At 36.7% G+C, this 12,133-nt stretch overlaps 1 protein-coding gene across 1 annotated transcript in view; it reads left to right on the top strand.

The window, feature by feature from the left end:
- The window catches only part of l1cama (L1 cell adhesion molecule, paralog a), a 53,655-nt gene that overhangs the window by 458 nt on the left and 41,064 nt on the right, over positions 1-12,133 (top strand). The window lies entirely within an intron of this gene.

Below are 12,133 nucleotides of genomic sequence, written 5' to 3' on the forward strand. Positions count from 1 at the left end.
ATTGTCTCCTTGAGTTGCCCTGTCATAAACAGAAACAGTTCTCTGGTGGATTCACAAACATCCCATGTGATTTCAGCAACAGGCTCTTCTGTTTTTAATGCAGGTCTTTGCACTCCTTCTTTAAATATTTGTGTCCGTCTTGCTGCATGTGCTGGTCTGGTTGCATTTAGCAGTCTTATTCACCTAGATGTTAGGCAAACATTTGTTGTATTTAATGAGATGTACTTCAATGGCATCAATAGTTGTTGTTTGGTACAGTTGTTACAGTCTTATTTTATTTTTTTTGAGGCTTTAAATGCATGTTTTATTAGTATCACGGTGTATAATTGTTAATAATTCATGCATTATCTATAAGGTTGGTCCTCCCTCCCCCGTCGTTTTGTTATAATTGTGTTAATCACCCATGAGAGGGTTGTGGTTTTGAGAGTATTGGTGGTCCGCAGTAGTGTGATGGTGTGTGCGTTACAGAAAACATAATGATGCTTTGATGGGCCAGGCGGCAATAGCAAATATATGTGAGCATTGGGTGGGGCCTGCATTTATTTTCCGTCTCCTAAACGCAGACACCCTCACCTGGCAGCGCACCAGCATGTTTGATTCAGGGTGGGTCTCGCTCACAGCGCTCAGGTTGCAAATTATTTGCTCTGTTAGCAAAGTTTATGGCATACTGCTCTACATAAACTCTTGTCATTAAATTAAACCGAATTCTAAAACCGAAGAGAAGTAGTACCATGGTACAGTGATTTATATTCATAATATACATTAATTATATTATTGGTACCCCATATAATGTACTTTAAAGAATACCATGATTCTGTCATGACATTGTCACTGTACTGTAGTAGTACAATGATAAAATTATATTATATGCCTATTATTATATTTATAACCATGGTATTTTCATTGTACTCTCTCATTGTACTTTAAATAATACCATGATTATATAATGAAATTGTCATTTTTTTTACTCTTATACGCCGAAAGTACTTTGGTACTACCATAGTACAGTGATTATATTTATATTATAGGCCTATTACTACGATTACTATGATATTACCTTAAAATTAAGTTCAAAAGTACTGTCGTAGTACGGTGTTACAGTGATTATTATATTCATAAACCATGTTATTTACATGTTATTCCAAGGTACTTATAGAGTACTGTCATAACATGAAATTGTTGTAAAATATATTTAATTTACCCTTACAAAAAAAGTACTGTGGAAGTACAATGATTGCAATATTCATAAAACATGGTATTTACATGTTAGGTTATATAATAACATTATAGGATGAAACATGATTTTACCATGGTATTATATTCAAAATCATGGTATTTATGTGGTATTTCTTACTACTTCAAAGAATACCACTGAAATACCATGATTTATTTGTATAATTAAACATTTTCGTTAACCCTTACAAAGAAAGTTTATATATATATTATATTACATTACATATTCTATTCTAGTGCTGCTTATGGTATAATGATGGCCATATTCAAGACCATGGTATCTGTGTGGTAAATTATGTGAATTTCAAGGTAATAACCATGATTTTGTTGTATAATTAAAGATTTTGATTAACCCTTACAAGAAAAGTATTGTGCCAGTACTAGTTGAGGGATTTATTTTACATTATATTGTAATATAATATATGATATAATATTCAAAAAACAATTACCATGTCAGTTTTATCAAATGTAGAGCTGCTTATGGTATAATGAAACCATGGTATTAATATGATATTTCAAGGTTCTTCAAAGAATTCCATCCTAATACCATATTCTGTCGGTAGAGCTACTTATTGTGGGTTATCCTCAGTTTATCTCCCTGCAAAGGAATTTTGACTACTTGCCTGTCGCTGAGAGACAATGACTTGTGTCTTTCTAGGATAAATCACTTGGAATTGATTATCGACAAGGTGTCTGTAGACTGCAAACAGGTGCTTAGGCCATGAGAGTGTGGAGTGATATCCATTCTCTGCTCCACATCCATCATACTGTCGGTGATCTTGCTTTTACTGTGCCATACCATCAGTCTGTGTGCACAGAAAAATATGATCTGCCTCTGCAAAATCTTCTCCTCAGAGGCAGAGGCTTTAATTGAGCTGTGGGTACAGATGGATGGACGAGCTGGAGAGATTTAGGAGGGATGAAAGAAAGGAAAGAGGGTGGGGTCACGTTTGACAGGCGAAGCCGTTGCGCAGGCCAATAATATATGTGCACTTATGCTGTCTGAGGAGATCAACACAGAGAGAGAGAGGGAGAATGGGTGCAAGGTCAACGAGGGAAGGGACAGGATTGGAGCAGGGAGGGATCTATTAAAAGAAGGTCTAAGAAAAAAAGCCATCATTCTTCTTTGATGTCCTTCGTTTTGACCTGCTGGACAGATTACAACTATTGCATTTCCACTGACTTGTGATGCTGCATGGATTCAATAATCATACCATGTTCCTTCATTTGGCCTGAGGAGATCTAGCCCTCTGACTGAGCCTGGTTTCTCTCAAGAAACCTGATGGAGTTTGGGTTCATGCCACTGTGGCATTTGGCTTGCTTAGTTGGGGTTTAAAGTCATCACGAAATCACAATTAAAACCACCATCTTATTTTTTTATGGAATATTGCAGTGTTTATTATAAATGATTTATCTGTGCACATTATTCTTTTTATTAAAATTCATGTGCATTTGTAATCTTTAATCAAAATAACTTCCCGACCCTATTGCAATGGCGTCTTTTCTCTGACGTCGGTGTAAGGGCTGGACAAGAGGTGTTCTCGGGTCCTAAAATCTGTACTCGACCCAAATCATTTCTTACCCGAACCCGACGTTCATAAACAAAAAAAAAATTTAAAGAAAAACCGAGACAGACCCGATAAAACTAGACCAGAGTCTGACCCGACGGCATCTATTTTCGAACCCGACTGAACGTTGACCCGTTGCATTGACAGGAAAAATCCCGGTGTCCTGACATGGTCGCTACTCCATTACTTTCATTTACTTATTTAGACTTATTTATACAGAGAGAACTTAGAAAAAGTGAGATTATAACATTGTTATAGAATTATTTTAAATAACATTTTGCTAAATGCCCAAAATTGTTTAAAAGAATTTGGGTCTTCTCGGGTCCATTCGGAAAAAGCACATTTATTTGAAATTCCCCGAGACCCGATGCCTCTAATACTGAACCCGACCCGTGTCCGAGGCACTGGTCAAAGTTTTGGACCGAACCCGCTCGGCTGGAAAACCCGACTCACATGAGATCATGGCAATAGCAAACAACAATGATCCAATCAATTCCCCATGAACAAAATCTAGTCCCCCCCTACATTTTTTTTCTTGTTCAAGAAGCCATTTCACTTGTATATACGTCACAATAGGTAAGATTAGACTATTGCAACTTGCGTTTCATGCCGACTTTAAAAGACACTTAATATTTAGTAATATTATCGATTTGACTGCACCAACACTATCAGATGAGAACAAAACTAGAACTGAAATGAACTGAATGATAACTATTGTCTTCCATAGAGCTGCTTTATAGCTGAATTTAATTGATTTCATAATTGATGAAATTTGCAACATTGATTAATCTGAATTGAATCAACATTGAACTGACTCAAGGTGAATAACGATACGATACTATTGTCTTCCATAGAACTGCTTATAGCTGAATTAAAACTAGTTTCATAATGTTTATTGAACTGAACAAACACTGAGCTGAATAATGGCACTATTGTCTTTTTAGAACTGCTTTACAGTAGAATTTTTATTTGTCTCATATTTGAAGTTTGCGTCACTGATTCTATAACTTTCCTGTTTATAAGCTGCTATAAACAATCTGTATTGTATAAAGCACTATAAAAATCAAGGTGACTTGACTTGATGGCCTCTGTTTTGACATCCAAAACACCACCATAGCAGCATGCAAGAATAACCCTAGAAGCACAGCTCTCAGATGCAGAGCATCTGTTGTGGATGTGCCGTTACAGAGGAGCTCTGGGGAGAAACAGCACAGCCCGCGAGTCTCCACAGCCACCTGTTATCGCCTCAGGGTCTTGGTGTCGCTGGCACATCCGCTCTCGCATGTATGATGAGCAAAAAATCCCCCCGCAACTCCCTGTTTTAAGTACCCATGCCGCCGCTCTGCTGACTGGTCGACCTCCACAGAGAGACAGAAACATAAGTTAAAGCCGTTTTCAGAGGCTGGCGAGGCTGCGGTTGGAACGGCTCTCTGCAGACAGGAGGGGCAGGACAAGAGACGGTCAGACGAGCCTGGAGGACGACAAGGAGGGGGGCAGGATACATTAGGCTGATTTAAAAGAGCACATGATGACCAAACTGGCCAATTAGAGCAAAATGAGTCAAGGTGTTTGTAACTTACTCAAATTTTAACAGGAGATCATGAGATGTTAGAAATCAATACAGAAACTACTTCCTCCTCCTTCTGTATTATCAAAAAAAAAAAAAAATAAATAAAAAAAAAAATATATATATATATATATATATATATATATATATATATATATACACGTCATATATATATACGTCATATATATATATATATATATATACATATATTTATACAAATATATACTATTTGATTTATTTTTTGTAATATCGATTATTTTCTCATCCAGTTTTTTTTTAGACACTGCCTCCCTTGGATACGCCCCTGAGTATAGGCTATATATATATATATATATATATATATATATGTATATATATGTATGTATGTGTGTATTTGTTTATATGTATGTGTGTGTGTATGTATATCAATTTGTTTTCTTTTTTTGTAATAAACGCCCTTGACACTATATACACACATACACATACATATATATGCATATCTCAGGGGCGTATCCAAGGGAGGCAGTGTCTCAAAAAACTGGATTAGAAAATAATAAATAATATGATATATGCAACATACTGTGTGTGTGTGTGTGTATTGACAGGGGCGTTTATTACAAAAAATAAAACAAATTTTTAAATAAAATAAATTGTTACTGCCTTTAGTTATTATTTTGGAATAAATGTAAAAATGTGTTAAAAAACGAACTTGATGAAATTTATATGACTTTGCCGCCTCATTTTAAAACACCACCTATATATATATATATATATATATACATACACATATATATACATCACACACACACTTTTTTTCTGCTTGTCAAACCAGTTGCTTGAAATAAAGTAACCGAGGAGAGATTGAATATCATTTGTAACCCTGTATAAAAAAAACTTCAATTTTCATGTAAAGTCATTTTTTAAGGAAGAAAACGATGTCAAGCTTCGAACAATCCACTCTATTGTTCTTTTCGGCACTCGCAAGTGATTTTTATTTTCCTGCTCCTTCAAGGCTGTATCTTTATTCATACATTGCCAAGCAAAATACTTCTCTAGACTGCAATCAAAGTAATGGGTTCAATCAAAGAATGAATTGCATTTTTTTTTTTTTTTTTTTTTTAACCCCACATGCAAAGCTTCACAAAATGAAGCCAATCATGCAATTGAGAGCGTAATGCAGCCATCTCAAAGAGTCGGCCCTAAATATGCTGATGAAATTAACTTATGCTGACAGAGGTCACTTTAAATCAGTCAATTCTTTAGATTTAATCACCAAAAAGCAGGCGATAAATCAAAAACAAACCAACATCAACAACATAAAGTTGAAACCCCTCTTGGGCAAAGGGGTAACTGCTCATACGCCTAACTGCTTGATTTTGACAGCAGAAGTTATTCAAAGCTCTCTTAACAAGCTTTGTTATTTAAAATGCGTAGGTTGTGACTGTCAACAAAACAACAAAGTAAAAAATTGTTGAGAGAAAATGCAGCTGTGCTAAAACAAGTGCGGTCTACTCCCACAGTCTGGGAAATAAAGCCATGTCTTTGTCCAAAGAACAGTTGCCTCATTCCTCTTAATATCTCTTTTCAATGAAAGATGCATTATTGACTGAATGAATGAGTGAATCTCTGCTTTGTGAGAGGTCTCGAGTACTGAGGAGATGTGTAGTCTATTGACATGGACTTCTCAGTAGTCACGAGTTTCCCTGCTATTTCACTGTTCTTCTAACTTCTTTGAATTTTAACTAAACATGTTTTACTAATCAGCCTTCACATAATGCCTATATCTGCATTCTGCAGTGAACCATTTTTTTCTACATCATTTATTCATAATTTATTGAAAATCTGCTGTTTGATTTTTATTGTGAGATGACCTGGACTGGAATGGGTGACTATATTGTGGCCGTGGGCTAAACGTCTGCTAGATCTGGAGATGTTCAAAACAGTCACTGTCGTTCTGACTCCTTTCTTATAAATAAAGTCTACATCTGAGCAGAGGTGTCAAGTAACGAAGTACAAATACTTCGTTACCTTACTTAAGTAGAAATGTGGGGTATCTATACTTTACTGGAGTAATTATTTTTCAGACGACTTTTTACTTCTACTCCTTACATTTTGACGCAATTATCTGTACTTTCTACTCCTTACATTTTAAAAATAGCCTCGTTACTCCTATTTAATTTCGGCTTGTCGTCGTAAAATAAAAAAAAATAAAAAAAAATTGGCCAATTACACCAACGGTTTAGACCTGACTCCCGCCTCCTGAATACACATCACTAAACTGATTGGCGTTGTGGTGTCTTTCTAACTTGTGAGAGGCTGTAGGCACATTTGTTTGTGCGCAGCGCCAAAAGTCCTCCGAAGGAAACCTAGATGCGGTAAGCGAGGGAGAAATCGAGGCAAATCGCGTCGCGAGAGAGCGAGAGAGAGATTACTTTTATACTATTTATAAGAGATTACAATTATTTTTTATACTCTTACTTGAGTAAAAAGCTTGAGTTGATTCTTCAACTTCTACAGAAGTCTTTTTAAACTCTAGTATCTATACTTCTACCTGAGTAATGACTGTGAATACTTTTGACACCTCTGCATCTGAGACAGTTTATGATCCCAGACCAAGGCCAGAGTCCATGAGAGGATATTTTATTTATCTAAATATATTTATTTAGAGAGGATTTTTTATATATATATATATATATATATATATATATATATATATATATATATACACAAAATGTTTTCCTTGAATATTTTTAAGATTATTTGTATTTAAATATTTTCATTATTTCCTTCACCATACCTAGAGATTGGCATGGTTTTATTTCAGTTAGCCTAATAGCTAGTTTGATTTGCATTGAGAGATGATCTTATGGAAAGTACTCCATGCCAATCTCTAGGTATGGTGAAGGCTATGTGATGATGTGGGGCTATTTTAATTCCAAAGGCCAAGGGAACTTTATCAGGATGCATAGTATCCTGGATCCATGAAGTAACTGGCCTTTAAAAATAAAAATCTGCCTGGCTCTATGGGAATTTAACATAGGGGTGTCCAAACTTATGCACCCTGTATTTTAAGGAAGGATATTTATTTATTTACGATACATTATTCATTCACAAAGAAAATTGGTGTCCTTAAAGGTTGGATTTTTCCTAATATTTTAAATTAAGGCATTAAGTTCAGTTTCCAAAAGATGATTTTTTTATTCCTCTTTTTAGTCAACTTTAGTATGGGTGTCTAAACTTATGCATAGCACTTATATATATATATATATATATATATATATATAATATATATATATATATATATATATATATATATATATATATACTTTTTTTTTACTATTTTAATGGCTTGAACATTTTAATATTTTACACATTTTATATCTTTAATATTTTTTTTATTTTAGCATTTCTTCTGTTTAATTTCATTTACACTGATATCCTGGTTCATGGACTGAAAGGTCTGAATCTAAATGGATGTGAACATGAACGATAAAATTATTTAGATCACATAAGTTTTAGTTTTTACGGAGCCCCCCTAGTCCCACTTTGGCAAAAAAAAATTATTATAACTATTTTGTGGCCTCAAGATAGTAACTCGTGGCCTCAAGTAACTCGTGGCCTCAAGATAGTAACTCGTGGCCTCAAGATAGTATCTCGTGGCCTCAAGATAGTAACTCGTGGCCTCAAGGTATATCTCGTGGCCTCAAGATAGTAACTCGTGGCCACGAGAAAGTGAGTTTTTTCAAGGCGAACGTTTCCATGGCGACGCGTCACGGGATACACCGCAGCCACAATAATACTGTATGACAGATGTGTCGCTTTTATTTCGCTTTTCCTATTTTATTCAAAATATTCACAAACTTGCTTACCATGTCATCAACTAGCCCCTGAGAGTACGGCGCCACATTTAGAATGTTCAGTGCTGCCAGATCCAAACTGTGCTTTCGCGCATTGGCTGGCGCTGAGCCAGAGTCGGACGCGTTCAGCGCTGTCATCACAACTAAGCAGTGTTTTCAACTTCATAATGTTTATTTTTGGTTTCAGATATTTAAATACACATAAGCACGAGTAAAACAATACATTTGGAGTTTGTAAAACACACTGATGTCTGTGGAAGCAGCAATAACAATCTATTCAAATATAATTTGCCGACATGTGTTATTCATATTAGACAAACATAGTGCAAGACAAGGAACTATAAAGTTTACTCTATTCTTCTCAGTTCACCGGCCACTTTCTTGCATTTATTTCGGGAGAAACTGATGAATTCACGTGCTGTAAATCCGACGGACAACATTGCAGCGCCCATCATGTTATTATAGATCAAGATTATTTATAAAGGTTTTTAAACGATCAAACACACTCACTTACACGTATGTGAGAATCGGAATATCAGATAGGCTAGTTGATGACATGGTAAGCAAGTTTGTGAATATTTTGAATAAAAAAGGAAAAGCGAAATAAAAGCGACACATCTGTCATACAGTATTATTGTGGCTGCGGTGTATCGCGTGACGCGTCGCCATGGAAACGTTCGCCTTGAAAAAACTCACTTTCTCGTGGCCACGAGTTACTATCTTGAGGCCACGAGTTAGTATCTTGAGGCCACGAGTTAGTATCTTGAGGCCACGAGTTAGTATCTTGAGGCCACGAGTTACTATCTTGAGGCCACGAGTTAGTATCTTGAGGCCACGAGATACTATCTTGAGGCCACGAGTTAGTATCTTGAGGCCACGAGTTACTATCTTGAGGCCACGAGTTACTATCTTGAGGCCACAAGATAGTTATAATAATTTTTTTTTGCCAAAGTGGGACTAGGGGGGCTCCGTAGTTCTGCACTGTCATCACAACTAAGCAGTTTTTCAACTTCATAATGTTTATTTTTGGTTTCAGATATTTAAATACACATAAGCACGAGTAAAACAATACATTTGGAGTTTGTAAAACACACTGATGTCTGTGGAAGCAGCAATAACAATCTATTCAAAGATAATTTGCCGACATGTGTTATTCATATTAGACAAACATAGTGCAAGACAAGGAACTATAAAGTTTACTCTATTCTTCTCAGTTCACCGGCCACTTTCTTGCATTTATTTCGGGAGAAACTGATGAATTCACGTGCTGTAAATCCGACGGACAACATTGCAGCGCCCATCATGTTATTATAGATCAAGATTATTTATAAAGGTTTTTAAACGATCAAACACACTCACTTACACGTATGTGAGAATCGGAATATCAGATAGGCTAGTTGATGACATGGTAAGCAAGTTTGTGAATATTTTGAATAAAAAAGGAAAAGCGAAATAAAAGCGACACATCTGTCATACAGTATTATTGTGGCTGCGGTGTATCGCGTGACGCGTCGCCATGGAAACGTTCGCCTTGAAAAAACTCACTTTCTCGTGGCCACGAGTTAGTATCTTGAGGCCACGAGTTAGTATCTTGAGGCCACGAGTTAGTATCTTGAGGCCACGAGTTAGTATCTTGAGGCCACGAGTTAGTATCTTGAGGCCACGAGTTAGTATCTTGAGGCCACGAGTTAGTATCTTGAGGCCACGAGTTAGTATCTTGAGGCCACGAGTTAGTATCTTGAGGCCACGAGTTAGTATCTTGAGGCCACGAGTTACTTGAGGCCACGAGTTACTATCTTGAGGCCACAAGATAGTTATAATAATTTTTTTTTGCCAAAGTGGGACTAGGGGGGCTCCGTAGTTCTGCACTGTCATCACAACTAAGCAGTTTTTCAACTTCATAATGTTTATTTTTGGTTTCAGATATTTAAATACACATAAGCACGAGTAAAACAATACATTTGGAGTTTGTAAAACACACTGATGTCTGTGGAAGCAGCAATAACAATCTATTCAAAGATAATTTGCCGACATGTGTTATTCATATTAGACAAACATAGTGCAAGACAAGGAACTATAAAGTTTACTCTATTCTTCTCAGTTCACTGGCCACTTTCTTGCATTTATTTCGGGAGAAACTGATGAATTCACGTGCTGTAAATCCGACGGACAACATTGCAGCGCCCATCATGTTATTATAGATCAAGATTATTTATAAAGGTTTTTAAACGACCAAACACACTCACTTACACGTATGTGAGAATCGGAATATCAGATAGGCTAGTTGATGACATGGTAAGCAAGTTTGTGAATATTTTGAATAAAAAAGGAAAAGCGAAATAAAAGCGACACATCTGTCATACAGTATTATTGTGGCTGCGGTCAATCGCGTGACGCGTCGCCATGGAAACATTAACATGGAAACGTTCGCCTTGAAAAAACTCACTTTCTCGTGGCCACGAGTTAGTATCTTGAGGCCACGAGTTACTATCTTGAGGCCACGAGATATACTATCTTGAGGCCACGAGTTACTATCTTGAGGCCACGAGTTACTATCTTGAGGCCACAAGATAGTTATAATAAATTTTTTTTGCCAAAGTGGGACTAGGGGGGCTCCGTAAGTTTTTGATATACATTTAATATTTAATATGGTGATATCTTTAATATTATATTTTAATATATACTTTTGAATATTTTTAGGAATTAATATCCTTTATATTTTAGCATTCGTTTTATTAACTTTTTCCCTTTTTCTGTTTAATAAAATTGACCGCCTGGTTCTTGGACTCACAGGTCTGGGTCTAGATGGGTCTAGTCTGGATCTGAGTCTCAGTAGGTCTTCTTTCGATCTGGATCTGTGTGAAGTCTGAATTTAATTTTGTGTCTTAATGGGTCTAGTCATGGTCTGGGTCTCAATGGGTCTAGTTTTGCCCTGGTATTGGTCTGGTCTTCTTGACTCCAGCTCAGCTTTCCAGTGCTTTTCAGTCCTCCAGTGGAATAACTGTGAGAGTGTTTGTGGGTTTTTGTGACAGGCCTGGGGCTTTGAGTGTTTGTTCTAGCGGAGTCAAAAGCGTTGTGTCAAACATGATATATTCATTACTGCAGGATCAGTGCTCTGGTGAGTGTGATCCCCATGCACTCCGCTAATTTAATCTCACCTACTGTAAAGTCCTATTTCACACTGCACCCGCCAACCACCCAGAAGCACATTAAGACCTGGGGATGGTGGGGCAAGTCAGGACCAAGGAAAGATGCAACACATCCCTCTTACAGGGCTCAGATGGATGACAATCAAGAGAAAAGAATCTCGAGAATCACACATTTTAGCTGTCCTTTCTTTGACGAGGCGACTGCACACATTTGAACGATTTAGACGTTAATTGTAGTCTTGATGCTGGAGTTGTGATGCTCTGTTGAAGCGCGAAGTTATGTTTGATTAAACCACCCACCATTCCTACCAGACAAATAAGCAGCAAACAACAAAGCAAGAACAATTGTGATATAAGCGGAGAAGCAGCAGACTAAACACTGTAATGTAGATGCTGTTGTGCTGGTGAACGTGATTTCACTAGGGCTGTTTTCGACTAAGGATTTTCATAGTCGAATCTGATTCGTTAGATTTTGCCGTAGTCGACTGATAGTCGAACCTTTTTTTTTTTTTTTTTTTTTTAGATAGCAGCTAGATTTTTTCCATTTCAAACAAAAGAGCTAAAAAACACATATATATCACACATATATCATAACATTTCATAAACATGAGGAGCAATATGAGAGAGAAATTTGGTGATGGTTGTTTAGGTACATTAAACAACGTAAGCTTTTTAACGTACATGAGAACCGTGTGGAGTCAGCTTTTTAACGTACATGAGAACCGTGTGGAGTCAGCTTTTTAACGCACATGAGAACCGTGTGGAGTCAACTCACAGCCG

This window comes from Scardinius erythrophthalmus (genome assembly GCF_964197995.2).
Source record: "Scardinius erythrophthalmus genome assembly, chromosome: 15".
Taxonomy (NCBI): Eukaryota; Metazoa; Chordata; class Actinopteri; order Cypriniformes; family Leuciscidae; genus Scardinius; species Scardinius erythrophthalmus.